The sequence below is a fragment of the Tinamus guttatus genome, unplaced genomic scaffold (assembly GCF_059628265.1).
Source record: "Tinamus guttatus ecotype Peru unplaced genomic scaffold, ASM5962826v1 Tinamus_guttatus_pri_ptg000232l, whole genome shotgun sequence".
Lineage (NCBI taxonomy): Eukaryota > Metazoa > Chordata > Aves > Tinamiformes > Tinamidae > Tinamus > Tinamus guttatus.
Genome location: NW_028288766.1, coordinates 835,981 through 849,981, shown reverse-complemented (window position 1 = coordinate 849,981; position 14,001 = coordinate 835,981).

Below are 14,001 nucleotides of genomic sequence, written 5' to 3'. Positions count from 1 at the left end.
AGATGGAGATCTTTTCTTCCCTTCAAGTCAGAGAAATGAAACATCTCTTGTGAAGGAAGCAATGAGAGACCATCTATGGGATCATCTCCTGGGGTTTGATCACTGGTTCAGCGCCTGTTCCTTGGAATTCAATAGGTCCTTCAGCTTCCTCTTAGTACTGCGCGCACAGATCTAGATACGTGAGGACAGTGCTTGATTTTCCTTGAGTGTCTACAGCAACATTTTCTACATACAGGATTAAATTCAGACTTTCTGTTATCATCGTAAAGTATAATTACCCAGTCCATTGTAGCGTAAGCCTTGTTCTGCTAGTACCTCCTGTCTAATGTCAAACTCATAAAAATAATAAGATAATCAGGTAAGCTTGATGCTTGAAACGCCGTTTTTGTGAAAACTGTGCAAACTGTTCATGCTTCCTCTTCCTATGTTTCAGCACAAGAAGGAAGAAGTAAAATGTCAAGTTAATCCTGACTTGATTTAACATCAGACTGCAAATTTGACTGCACATTCAGTATAGTCTGAATGAAGCCAATGTTAACTTCTGTAAAGGAGGGGATGCAAAGCAGGAGGAAGCTCTCATAAGGGAATTAATGTATTTCCTTCGAGGTGGATCCTGAACCTCTTCTGGGACAAGTGTGTTCCTGTCAGTATATAACATTAAAAAAGTGTGACAAAATGGAAGAGGAAGTGGTCTGAATGCCTTTCATTTCATTTCCCTGTCTTTCTCTGAAGTTGTCCATAGGGGATACTGATCTGACTGATAGTCCACAGATGAATTAAAGCTGTGAACAAGAGTTTTGAAAATAATTGTGGCTATAGTAGATATCAAAATTGTTATGGCTTCTTGAGATTTGTTCAGCATTACCACTGGAAATAGAATTTATTTCCTAGACCATGAAGATATGACCTCTTGGCATAGAATTAATTAATTAATTAAAATATCATGACCACTCCTCTTACAGATGGATTTTTTTTTCTTTTTTTTTCCTAGTTTTAATTGACCTAAAATTGCAGATTCATGCAATTTTCATTTTTGCAGGTAGCCTCTCTAGCAAAAGCTGGCACATGCAGTCAGTAGCCTTGTTCTCTAGACTGGCAGCATTGGAACAAAGGCCTCATTCCAGAAGTTTGTCTGTACTAGGATAGGCTGAATTCTACTGGATTTGCTCTGTTAATTTGTAGCTGACAATCTTTTGGTATCATTATTCAAATTTTGCTAACATTAGTCAAGGGGAATTCACTATTATACATTTTACTAGGTTTTTCCACCTAGCCTGTATGTCATCCTGGACTGTATTCATTGTTTTGCCATGAGAAGATTGTAGGTATTAGTATGGCATGGATAGGCTTCTGCCAGTCTTTCTACAGGAACGCAAAGGGAATGATGTTTCCTGTAGCATTGACATAGACACAATGCATAACTTTTGGTATTAGTAATCCTATGTTGTAGCATAATATTCATTATTCTTAAAAGCAAAATAAAAAGTTAGTAAGACAAAATGGTGTAAAGTCATGTCTAATCAAGATGACAAACTAAGCACCAACCAAGCTGATGAAATTCTATCTGGCTCACTGAAATTTTCGAATTGTTCACTACCTTGGTTTGGAAGAAACTCCTACAATTAAGTTCTTTACATCTACCTTTTATAGTCTTACCCTTAGATCACCGTGAAACAATCAGTAAAAGATGCAAGAAAAGGAGATGTGAGAATACTCCCGTGAGTACTTCCTCAGAGAGTCAAGCTGTTGTCAAGCTGTACTGTTGGCAAATTGCAAGAATGAGAAGCTGCAAAAGCTATTCTGAGTAGAACATATTTTTTTTCCTGAACACTGTTCTGGGGAAAGAGAAAGAAAAAAAGTATCTTTTTAGCTGTAATATTCTTTCAAAGAATTTATCCAGAGGCGTATTTCCTGCCTGGAAAATGGTAGTTCACATTGTTCAAGGTGTGTAAAGAAAACAACATAGAAGTATCAAACAACCTGTAGGCATTACTATCTAGATTGCCTATAATAAAAACATTATAGCATAATATGAAATGCATTTCCCAAAAGTACAATCTCAGATCAGCACAGGCATGCATGAACACCACGTGACACAAAGATTTTTATAAAATGAATATGGGATGATTCCATTACTAACATATAGCAAAGTTATGAGTTAATTATATGAGTCATCCTGAAAGAGTGCACAAGACAACATCTTTATATATCACATCATGGCAACATGTCCTTTCAATGTAATGCATATATCAGAGAGGAACTATTTAATTATTGAAGAGTATTTTTGAAAATTCAAAAAACAATATTGCAATTGTTGTGTGTTGTTATGTGGCTTGCCTAAATAACTAAGGTACAATAGTCCAAGGTTTGGCAGAGATGAAGACTTAAGAGTAATTCATGTAAAAGATCTCAGAACTTCGAAGAATTATTTCTGAATAGGGAAGCACTCTTAAAGGGCAGTAAAGGATTTTCTAGTTACAAAGGCAGTAACAGTTTCCAAGGGAATAAACTTCTTACTCAAACCGCTACAGAATGGCAGGGGAAAAATGTCAACCATCAAAAATTTATCACAAAATATATTACAAATCAGTTGTGTTTGTATTAAAATATCCAAGTAAGGCCGGAGCAGAGCATGGTGATTGTTCATCCTCTTGGCTCTATTCGGAGACTCTGTCATGTGGAACATGTCAAGGAAGCTGCAGGTGACGTCGCAGATGAAACTTCGCGGCCTCTGAATGAAACAGAGGAATGCTGAGATCTCCAGGCCTGCCTCAAATCACATTCGTTGCATCGGTTGTGCTTAAGTTTATTTCAAACATACGGAAGAGCATCCTTAATGACTGACGCAGAACACGTTTTTATGGTTCAAAGCAGAAACAACGTCCTCTATTTATGGATGAAATCTTCATGCTGCTGAAGTCAAGTGATAAAAATCTAATGGACTTAAAAGTGTGAAAGTTTTATGAAGCACCTTTTAAAAGTCTACAAAGTCAATTTTTCCTGAGAAAAAATATCAGTTCTGGGGCAGAGAATATACATGTATGGAAGGAGTAAGAAACTCAAAAGGATAATTCTTTTTCAGAGAGCTGAAATTTTGGCAGTAGGCACTGAAATCAGCATCATGTTGTTTTCAGTGTTGCAGGACTGTCTTCACCTCTGGCCCCTCTCACTTGTTTGATCCTGGACTTCTGTTTGTGTGGAATCCTGCTCTTCTTTTAATTAGGAGGCAAGCACTATCTTGTATATAATAATGTTTATCATCTTGCAGATCTGACTGGTTTCAGGCACCTGTTTTTCTTCTAATATTGACAAACAGTTCTCTTAAAATTAGGCAGCTTTATTTAGCAGTTGGAATAAAGCAGGAGAGAAAAGGGGATTCTAAAAACACCAGAGAGGCTAAACACATATTTAATTGAAGTTTGGTTGAGGTCCAGCTGGAACCAATCCGCTTCATGGGCAATAACAGAGTCACGCCGACAGTCACCAAATGGCTTCTCAGCATTCCCTCCGTTTCCCCTCCAAGGACACGCAACCCCTAACCGCTGACACAGCCAACTCTGCAGTATCTCAGCTCAGAAACCCTGACTTACATGAGTGGGTTCAGGAAACAGCGGGGATGTTAATGAAAGTAGAAGCCTGTTGTGGGGATCCCCTGCTCCCCAGAAGGCTAACCCACATGTTCCGATGTATGCGTCAGCCATGAGGCTGAACTGGGCAGTGAAGAGGCGCTTCAGGGCTTGGAAGGCAAAGGCATCCACTTCCTTGTATGTAGCGCAGGAACATCACATTAATGACAGAGCTAAATACAGCATGAAAACATATTCAAGGGCACACCCACATTTGTCACAGTCACATTCCTATTACATTGTGTAAGAAGAAAACAATATCTGGCAAAAACAAAATAAACAGGGGCACATCAGTGAAACAGAAAATCAGTTAAAATAATTTCAGATTTATCCGATATTCCAAGGCTTGTTAAAATATGTGTTCAGCGTTATCAAGAAATGTCATGTCAGGAAATACAACACTGCAAGTTATTGATACTTACAAGTAATATGTAATTTGCTTACAGACTTAGAGTTGAAGAGAGAAATGGCTATATGTCCTCAATAGAGATGAAACAATGTAATAGCTATTGAAGATAAATACATATATTTTCAAAGTCTTCTTTCCACCTTCTTGTTTATTCTGTTACATAGAAACCTTTGCTAGCTTTCATCCAGGTAATTTTTCAGTAACATGAAAGACAACTACATTCCTGATGATGAAAATGTAACATTGGGTAAGGTAGTTCAGGTTTATTTTCTCTCCACATGGTTGAGGAGTTTTCACACGTCAGCTCATTTGGAAACTCAGGGGATGTAGGGAGTTTATGTATGTGAAGGTTAATTGTCCATCCCTTATGCTACTCCTGACACACTGGAAAATACTGAGGAACAGGGTGTGCATATCTGAAGGGCTTCTTGAGTTTGAGGAGCTGCCCAAGAGAAATAAGATTTTTATTTCCTGTTTTTGGGGGTATTAAAGAAAATAATTCCTGTTTTCATCAGCAGAACATAAATCTTTACTTAAAGATACCTTGCACACACACAGACTTTCCCTACTTTCCCCCTCCACTAAAAATAGTCTTCAGCTTCTAAAATAATGCCCTGCTGATTCAGGCTTGCTCAAAACATGCAATTTATATTTAAATATTGATGGGTAATTAGGAACAAAAAGTCACCACATGGATATTATTCCAGAAAACAACCCCTTTTTTGAAGAGAAGGATTACAATTCTTTTCCTCTGGGGATTTTTTAGTTCTGTCTGTTAAGTGGTCTTGATGTAAAGACTAGAAATATATTAAAATCTTTGGCTTTCCATTAATTGGTAATCAAAGAGCAATAAGATTTTTGATTATTCAAGTTGTGACAGATAACAGAAACTCTGTTCTGACAGATCAGAAACTCAGATTGATGATAACACTTGTCATTTCCTTGGGTGTTTATTTTTTCTTTTCTTTCTCACTTGGTCTTCCTTGGAACTAAGCCCGAGTTCCTGCCTTTTGTAAAAAAAAATCCTATAATCTAGATTTGTTATCTTAGTTTAAATTTGCTCTCGTCTGTTTTCTCCTACATGCTACAGGATCAAGTGAATGGATACCTACGGTTTTTCAAACATTGCTTTTTTGCCTGTTGTCAGCTGCAATTAGAGATGATTTTGAAAGATCTTTTCACTCCAAAGTGAAATTCCTATTTTTTTATTCTTCTTCCAACTTGGATTTGATAGATAAAAAATTCAGATTCAGATTCAGTTTCTTCCCATTCACTTCAGAGGGTGCTATCTTAGATAGGAGGTGACAATAGTTTTGATCTCAGGAACACAATCCATTAAATTCTGCAGCAGATCAGTTCCTCTGCAGGATTCACTATCAGTGCCTTGGACGCCCGCACTGCTACTGCATTAGATGATTTTTCTCAAAAAGCTTATTTTGTTTTAATTTAATTTATAGCCGTGCGTAGGTCAGAGGACATATCTGTTGTACTTTTTACAAACCTGAAGAAGTCATCGTGAAGAAATCTCAATCAATCGCCGTCTGGGATAAACCGAGTGTTACTGAGACTCTTTCACACTGGCTCTTATGTATTTCTGCTATTTGCATAGTGATCTGAGAAATATAAACTCAAGATTTCTATCACTGTCTGTACTATCAAGGTGCTCTATATTTATGCTCAATAGCTTTGGCACTTCTGATTTTCAAAGAGTGAAAAATATAAAATTTTCTCTTTAGGAACTTTTTCTTGACTTTTCCCTTTAGATATCACTTACAAATGAAGGTGACTACATGGTATGTTTGGTGACATTTTCAAGGTATTACATCACATAAAACACAGCATTCCAGTCACTTGACTAAAACATCTACATAATTTGATACTTTCCTTGACACCTTGGCTAATACATTATGTGATACTAGAGATACAGGAGTAACTGCAGGATGTGCTGCTGAATTAGAGTTCAAGAAGTCTTTCAAGTTTGTCAGTCAAGTTATTATTATTATTAATTGGATACTTACTTTCTTAGAGTGATTGTTGCAGTGGCAGAAACTATTATGTAAAACTTACCAAAATTTACAGGCGATTGCACTATCATTTCAGTGGACCTCAGGTAATGCTGACAACCTGTCCCTATCTGTGTTCATCCTCTTCCTTTCACAGCCATGTCCACCTCTTGCTTGAGCACTTCACAACTTCTGCAGAATTATTTCAGCTGAGTTCTTAGTATAAGCTTCTGTAATGACAATTTAGAGGATGTTCTTGTGATCAATATACATGGAGTCCCAGTATCCTTTAATGTGTACTCGCCCACAAAATAAGCATATTAGGCCTACATTTGTTTTCCAAACCACAAGAAAACCAACATGTTCACCAATTTGTGCACTAGCTAGCACTGATATCTAGCAGAAGAGGTGTATCTCAGGATTCAGCCAATATTTTGAACTAGCATCCATTTCAATCAGAGATACCAGTGCTAACAACAAGAGCTAATGTGGGTCTCGATCCCTTTTTTTTTTTTTTTTTTAAACTGAAACAGAACTAAGGGCTACAGCCTCCCACTTCCAGTTCATCCACTTAATTTTTAGCTCTGGGAATTAAACATTCTTAGCAATCACTACAAATCACTTTTTCCCACGATCCTTTGAGAACATAAATAGAAATATATTTTATTTGCAGCACATTGGGAAAAGAAAAAAACAGAGATCATATGCAGGCAGGCTAAATGAATAGCTAAAATTATTCCATCAGTGTAACATTAACCTCACAACTCCAATTAGAAATGATCCTCCTCATCAATTTGCTTGGCTTTGGTGGTATCAAGAGTAGCAACAGGAAAGTCTCTTGTGGCCTGCTCTTGTCCAGAGAAAATCAGTTATATTGGGACCCACTTATTTATGCAACTGGCTGGTCCAGTTTTCTCATACGAGCTGGGCTGTGACCAACTCGACAATATTGCCGTTATCTATCAGGCCCCTTGTTAAACGCAAATCTTTTCTACTAGTGCTATCAACCTGACAGGATAATGCTCAGAAGTCAACTCTGCAAATGGGACTGCTAGTCTGTTTCAGACAATTGCTGAAAATTCACTTATGCAGGTACAAAATCTCCAGGCAGACCTGCCGAACAAGGGAAATGTTTCCTCTTCGAGTTTGTTGATTTTGAACTTAATTACCAAACCAAAGTCCGCTTCCCATAAAGCCAGGCTGATTCTCTGGCTCAGGCTCATCTTTTGCAAATGTCTTACTCATTTTCCCTAATCTCACATTGAGAAATTATTCACATTATTATAATTTAAACAAATTCCAAACAAAAAGCTCTGTATATAGAATATCAGGTAATTAATATTATAGCTATTTAAAGAAGGTGATCAATACTAACTTCTCCCCGTAGCCCTCACAGTCAGGAGGAAGATACGATAGTGCATTATGCACAGTGGGACAGAGACATTGCCATTAATGCGATACAAAGAGGTCTTTTTGCTTTGTAGGTGCCAATAAGCAACCTCCAGGGAATAGTCAGAAATCCCTGGCATGTTTAGAGTCTTTTTGCAGGAGAACTGCATGATGTAAGTGTTTTCATTTCCTCCTGTTTCAGGTATAGTGCTTTCAGCTGATCTGCTTCTACATACAAACAAAAAAAGAAACACACGTCTCTTCTTCCTCTTTTCTTAGCTTTTCCTAAAATATTTAATGTAGAGATTCCTAACAGCTTAATATTACTACACATCCATAGAAAACTTTAGAAGAACATTTCAGAAGTTGCTAGGTCAAGCACTTTCAGTTGTCTTAACTCAGTTCTACTTTTATAGGCATTATGATACTGCCTTTAATTATGTCATAACATACAATTGTGTTTTGTTTTGTTTTGTTTTCCCGAAGGCCAGTTTTAATTCTAGAATTTCTTCACCTCAGACTGCTTATTTTATAGGTTTAATAATCTTTTAACGTAGATTTTTTTTCGTTTTCAGTTTTTTAGAGAATTGAACAAGCAAACAAAACTACAATCTCTTCATCTGGCATCATATACATCACAGCATTATTGTTCTTTAGCTAGTTTAAAACTTCTAGATAGTGAAAGGAGGTTTCTGCCATTTCAGTTAGTAATAGATAGTATTAGTAAGCTATCTACCTCCACATCATCCACCATTAGAGGAGACAGAGGGCACCATTTCAGGGGTGGTCCAAGTGAATCTCAGATCAGGGAGACCACAGAAAAACAAGGGGGGATGGGGAGAAGAGAGGAGGAGTGTTCCCCATTCCCTGCATTCCCGTCTGTCTCTGTTGCAAATCCACCACCTTGACTTTTGTTGGCAGGAGTAATCTTTAGCAACACAACAAATTAGACCAGCTTGCTAATCCTAATGTAAAACAACATCCTGCAATACCCACACGAGTGGCCTTCGCAAGTTCCTGCTGGCAACAGCCGAATGTTAGCAGTCAAGAAATTCAGGTTCAGGTCCAAGTTCTGCCAGGAAATGCTCTACTGCTGGATGTTTTCCATGCCCACCCAACTCAAACCTGGCTTTCTCGCAGGTCTTCTTTCTGTTCTTTATAATCTTAGTATATGTCTCTCTGTCACTGACTTCTCACCAACCCGGCATCTGTCTTCATTTCAGGCTTCCTCTCAGAGCTGGACCCCCCACTCCCATACTCTACTTCCATTCCCAGTTTCAGCTGTGGCTCCCAACACGTTTCCTGCTCAGCTCAGCATGCTGAGTCACCACCCTCACTCCCTCTCCTACGTCACTCTTCTCACACACATGCTGGATCACGGCCTCTTTTCCCAGTCCCACCACCAGTTTCCACAAGGTTTTGGTCCATTTCCTTGTTATGCCGGTTCCCACCTCAGGGTCTTTCATTGCTCCAGCACGGACTTCTTGCTTCACTTTCTTTATTTAGTGAGTTCCCAGATCTTTAGCTACCTGTTCAGTTTCAGACTTCCCTTTCTCTGGTTAGATCAGTCCCAGGTGTCCCTTTTTTTCCTGGAGCTGGGTTTGTCAATAACAATCACCAGTTCCCTGCACTTTCAAATCCCCCCTTTTTTTTTTTAATTTTGGATATTTTGCGCTTCAGACAGATTGCTTTCCCTCCCTTTCCGAACTTCAGACCGACTCTCCAAGGCTGACGTGGCAGAACAAAAGCTCTGAGACCACAGACGAGGGTCTTCCTGTTTTCAGCTCGGCCGCCTGTTCTTGCAGCAACCTGGAGCGGCAGCTGCAGGGCCTGTCCAGCTTAGCACCTCCGTGCAGAAAGGCTCTTGGGGGACTGTAGCTCTCACACTGTTTCTAGGCTCCACCGAGCATGTGCAAAAAGTGGTTTTCACGAAGGGCTTATCATTGCGGCAGTTCATCAGGGAGATTACGAAAGGCTCATCCCTGACACGGAGGCTCCTTTGCTGCCAAATTTCAAGTCTCTCGTCCACATCATAAATACATATTAGCTTTTCAACAACGTAATTTTAGTATTTTAAGAACAGTCACAACAATTTAAAATAAATGCATTGAAGAAAAGCAATTGCTTAACAACATGCAATCTATTTATAAGGTCCCTCTGAGCAAAGTTTAAAAAGGAATACACGATATAATTTCTCTGGTGAGCTTAAGAAAAATGCTGGTCATGTTCACCTAACGTTTGTCACTATAATGGCAAAAGGGAGACACTCCATTAATTCCTAATGAACAGTTATTTTGGAAATATTTTGTAATCATTTCTCAACACTTTTAATTCTATTTTAAGAATGTTAAATGCAAACTTATTTTATATACATTTGCATAGCTAGTAATATGCAAACTGTCAGTTACTGCATTTTATCTGAGATATGGCTTCTTAAGAAGCATCCTGGCTTCTTAAGATCTCGTTGACTTGAGATTATCTGAGTGTATCTTAAGTGTTTGTCTACATGTGAGAAAGTTATCATTTATACCAATTCAGTTATCATCTTAGTAGTTGTATAGGTATGTAATATGAAAGACTCTCTTATAAAGAAATCCTTTATTCTGGAAATAAATGAGTGGGGTTTTTTTGCTAGCCTGATAATTTACATCTTATGTGACTATCTTCTGTTAGAGTCTCCCTAATGATCTTCAATATCTGTTAACTAATTTCAAAAGAGATTTGACAGAAGGACAGGGATCTCCAAGGTCCTTAAAATGTAGTGAAAATCAGCAGCAAGGTAGCTAATTCCATACTCTTATCACTGAATGAAAAGCATGCTACAGTGATGTGGATTTTTAGGGATGCAGGATTGAAACCCACAGAGCTCCTTCCTTAGCTCCCTTTAGTCATATATGAACTCATTTATACAGCCTCCATTTCAAGCCATACAAGCTAAATTAAAAAAAAAATCATTTTTGTTATAGACAGCCTCGGTGTGTCATATTCCATTATGAGTTTTACTTGCTTTTACTTTGAAAAGCATAAAAAACATCTCTATTCAAATTTAGACTTGTCCTTTTCCACAAGGTCTGTTTCAGTTTGAGTTTCTGGAGGAAGTTTCATCTGAAACAAAGTTTAAAACAAACTTTTTTTTTTTTTTTTTAACCTATATTAGACTAGACTAACTGACAAGCTCTAACATTCCAGCTATTTGGGGGTAAAGACTTAAAACCTGGCAAGGGCATTACTCGTCTATGGAAAATTCACCCAATATTATTAGGCCAAATGGCATTCTTCGGAGAAGCTCAGAGTCAAATGTTAGCTAAATATGATAAAGACGCCATCTCTACTGAACAACCTTCCTGTGTTCCACAGCTCCTCTGTGTGACTGTCCATTCACAGTAGCTTTGCATATTCCTGTCCAGAGTTACAGGAAGAAACAGAAATATAGAAATATACAGAAATAGAAAAGAGAAATATAGAAATGAAATATCTCCTGAAAGTGCTGCTCCTTGTCGTGGGAGTATATTATATGATCTCTGCATACAGAAATACTGATAGCAGGAAAAATTGCATTTGCTGTCAGTGTTCCCCTAGCATTAACTAAATTGTGTATTTTTCCTCCCTCTGGATTGCAGGGTTTTTTTGTGAGCTCATTTTTCTCAGAGGTTATAAGTCTATGTGTATTGCACATTCAAGAAGAATATGGAGCATTGTGGTTTAGGTTGAACTTCACACAAGTGTAAGTTTTGTGGCAATCACTTTCCCTTCTTTTTAATGGAGTGTTGTTAATGAGGATGTACAACTGGGAGGTACTTGTGGGATGCCATAAGTAAGTAGATAGTGCACAGGTGAGGCCAGTTCCTAAGACCATCCAGGACATCAGCATTTGAATCAGACAACTTTATCTGTGTGACTAAGTAGACATTTTTATATAAAATAACTTTTCTATCTGAGCAATTGTTTCAGGATGGCTGCCCCAGTGCAAACTGGATGTCACAACATTAGCTTTACTTGTACATCTGCTTCGCTGCTGTTATTTATATGATGCCAGTCAATCTTCATGCAGTTTAAAATATATACCTATTTTTATTGCAGTTTGGAAAAAAAAGGTTATAACCATGGGGCTGAGGAATGCCGAGGAGAAGAATAAAAAGCCTATAAATACCTTAAGAAAAGGTTAAATATATCACACTCAGTGTTCAGTTAAAGTTCAGAAGCCCTAATGTGCCACCCAATATCATGTCAGAACTTCAGTGTGGGTTCTGCTGCTCTGAAATCCCATCATATTTCAGCTCTGCTTGTTGCCAGAAGTTTGAATTAACATAAAATACCACAGATTCCTTTTTTAACCTTAGACTGTTTTGCTGGTCCTGGTTATATCCCAGCCTCATAGCGAGTCATGTTAGCACAACTGAACAGGGCAGTAAATTCCTACATGAGGCAGAGGAGGGTAAAAACGCTCGAAGCAGGTTTGCACCCAGGAGAAAGGTTTGTATACTAATGCTTCAAAGGGACTATAGGGAGGAATATGGTAACTGACCGGCCATGAGATAAACCTCTCAATCAATGTCATAAGAAGATTGTGGGAGAGACCTAGATAACTTGCTTGATTTTCAAAGATAGTACCTGAGAAAGGGACCTTAGCCTCTTTGGAATAAGTATAAGTAGCTCAGATGTACCAATAAGAAAAGCATTGAGAGAAGTAAGCAGAAATTGATACAGACTTTCACATTAGTTCTCAAGGATTGAACTGACCTGTCCCCCTTGTGTGTTCCCCTACCATCCCACAAAGTCTATCAGTTTTCCAAATAACTGCACTATCAGCAAAGAATTTAAAACACTTGGAATATTGAAACCAGCTGTTTCCTGAGGAGACCTGCAGCTGAGGAATGCCTCAATTAATGTCTCCTAATTTGCCTACAGAATAAAATCTGTCCACTTGTCATCTGCTATCCAGGATGTGTACACATTTCCGAGCATATTTGAAGTCGAAAGGTGTTGCACTCTGGGCCTATTGGAAATGCTTTAACCAAATGATCTGAAGTTTTTACCACTAATTCTTCTTCAGACCCTACTATTGCATGCTGTTTTCAGGACAATGCATTTACACATGTAGAATAAGCATCTTGATCATGAAAATAAGTTCCATTGAGTATCTTAAACTTGCTTTTTTAATTCTTCTTTTCCATGGCATATGAATTTTTAGAATAATCTGTGTATGAACATTGATTGTAAAGAATTTTGAAATACTGGCTCTTAAACCTGAATCATTGCTTTGAGGGCAAATGTTCCGGTAGGAATTCCTGCAGAACACAAACAACATGCATTAAGAATTCTTTAAAACAACAGGGCTCAAATTCACATAAGCCAAGTTCTATTTGATGGCTTTAGCATGTTACCATAACCCAGGCAAGCCTGCCTGCAAACACTCTGGCTTGCAACTGGGCACCAATCCTGCTGTACATGTACAAATTATTTCATCTGGGTTATCACCTGGACTCACCTCACTTCTTATTTCTCATTCCCAGCATCTTTTAGTACACATGCTTTTCTTGTGGAATTTGAAGAGTTGTGGCCAGATTTGAAACATATGAATCAGTCTAAAGAAGATCAACCTATAAGTCCAAGATAAATAAAAATGTTAAAAGAACTATGACATTTTCATATTACCTTTTTAGAGGAATGTCACTTTTAGAATGTCTTGTTCAAACAAGCTCAAAGCTTTACCATAAATTTTGTCCTGACGTTCAGCAAATTAGGGCTGTAGTACTGCAAAAGAGACTGCAAACAGACATAGGTAATCACCACAATCCAACTTTGTTTTATAAACTGATTGGCTTCAATTAAAATAGGTACCTATGTAATTTGTATGGATATAATTTGACGTATTTTGAAAATCAGCATAATTACAATCTCAGGTGATTTCAGCCACTCATTTATGTGTTGGTTCCTGTTCAAAATGAGACCTTGAGACTCGTGTTGTGGAGCTGAGAACTCACATATTTATAGCACAAAACTACAGGACTTCCCTAATCCCTCAACCCCTTGTTCCAAAATATTAGAGTTACAGGGGATCTGCAGTTCCAGGGTCATCTTCTTGACTGCAAACATTCCAGGGATCTGCCCTGTGATGGGACATGAGAACAGGGGTAGGAAGAAACTTTCTGTTGCCTGGTATGATGGTCCCCACTGCCATGTTTCCTTACACTCTTCTTCCTTAGGAATAATGTCATAGTCTACACTGTGTGGGATACAATGAGACACCAGCTAAAGTCTGTAAGTTCAGCACCATTTCATTCACATATTTTTTTAATACTAAGGACCTTATAATCTATCTTATGATGGATGCTTGGTCTAAGCAAATTTCAGCAGCCATCTGAGTCCCCTTCCTTCAGTTCCTCAGCCTATTCCCATGATGCTACCTCATGTCTAGAAAATATCCCTGAATATCAGCAGCACTTTTGCAGTGTATCACACCTCCCCTCAACAGATTTCCATTGCAGAAGCAGTGAAATGCCTCTATCTCTAAATATATAGGTAAGATACTCTGTGAGTCTTTGCCCCTTGGATCCACACCAAATGTGGATAA